Here is a 1847-nt window from a genome sequence, read left to right as displayed (position 1 = left end):
TATGAGTATCATATTGTTATATAAAAAAAATTAACGGGTTTTTTTAATTGTGTTTTTTTGTTGTTCATTTTGTCATTGTGTAATATGTTGTTTCCATTGTGTTTTACGTTTCAAGTCATTGTGTTATACGTATTCACCATTGCGTCTTACGTTTTAGGTAATTATGTTATACGTATTCACCATTGTGTCTTACGTTTTAGGTTGTGTTATGCGTGCTCACCATTGTGTTTTACGTTTCAAGTTATTGTGTAACATGTATTAAGCATTGTGTTTTATGTATTAGATAAAAGACAAAATGGTGTGCGAAAAGACACAATGACGAAAAAAGACACAATGACGAAAAAAGACACAATGATAAGCGAAAAGACACAATGATGTGCGAAAAAACACAATGACGAAAAAAAACACAATGATAAGCGAAAAGACACAATGGTGTGCGAAAAGACACAATGGTGTGCGAAAAGACACAATGACGAAAAAAGACACAATTATGTGAAAAGACACAATGGTGTACGAAAAGACACAAGGACGAAAAAAGACACAATGGTGTACGAAAAGACACAATGATAAGTGAAAAGACACAATGGTGTGCGAAAAGACACAATGACGAAAAAAGACACAATGGTGTGCGAAAAGACACAATGAAAAAAGACACAATGATAAGCGAAAAGCCACAATAATGTGCGAAAAGACACAATGACACAATGACGTGATTTTTGTTTTAAATTTTATATAAAAAAACGCTTGTTATTATGATGATTTTTTTTTTTTTTAAAATATCATACGAAAAAATTATAAACGTTCTAAAATGATGGGGGTATTAACACGTGTCTTGCATGTGAAGAGAGAAAATTTGTACAATTACCTTTATACCATTTTTCTTTTGGTCCCCACTTGACACATGTCAATTATTTATGGCTTCCCACACTTCTCATTTTTGTTACCCTTTGTATAATAACTTGACCCTATACAAGAAGCATGGAAATTATCACAATTTCCATCACAGACGGAAGAATCCAAGTGTGATAATATAGAAAGAAAGACTATATGCTCGTTTGTTAGTTTTATCGAAACATTTTTCTGCATCGGATAACATTTCTCGGAAAACCGAAGTCCTCCCATCGCCAAAGACCCATTTGAAATGGGATCCAACACTGCGAAAGCAAAAAACTTAAATGTAGCCATTTAGCATTTTTTTTTTAAATAACGAATGTGGTTTGTCATACTAAGACGAGGCACGCAAAAGGAGAACAGGCGAAAATTGTATGAACAGGATATGATATATAGATATAAAGCAAAATTGTGACTTTGACATTAATTTTCCAAACGTAATAAAGATGCTTAAAATATAACCTGTGATAAGTTTTTTTAGGAATTAAGAATACAAAGGTACGAGCCTATAGAACAGATCATGTTCAAGTAAGGTTGTTCATAAGAAAATAAATTAAACTTGATATTTGATATTTGAACCATTAAACCTGTGATAAGTAACTGGAAATCAATGAGGTTAAGTACTTTCATAAGAAAATAAATTAATGAGTTTGATATTTGAACTATTAAACTAGATAAAATGTGTATGATGATGATTTTATGGCTCATAATGGGTGGTTATTAAATTCAAATTTGAATATGAAAATATAAAAAAAAGGATGGTGATAGCCGTAATGGCCTATTTTCTTTTACCTACCTACCGAAGGCGTTATTTTACTTTTACCCAAAACCAAACTGAAGAAAAATCATGGGTTTATGTTATTCTCTAAATGAACATACATCTCCTAAGGATGAAATAAATATAAAAATAATTCACATAAGGAAAAGGAAAATGAAAATATTTTGTCTTTCCGAAC

This window comes from Bidens hawaiensis, unplaced genomic scaffold, assembly GCF_021521415.1.
Source record: "Bidens hawaiensis isolate Kalapana, Puna unplaced genomic scaffold, B.hawaiensis_p1.1 tig00007577_1, whole genome shotgun sequence".
Taxonomy (NCBI): Eukaryota; Viridiplantae; Streptophyta; class Magnoliopsida; order Asterales; family Asteraceae; genus Bidens; species Bidens hawaiensis.
The sequence above is the reverse complement of the archived record's forward strand: the minus strand, read 5'-3'. Positions refer to the sequence as shown.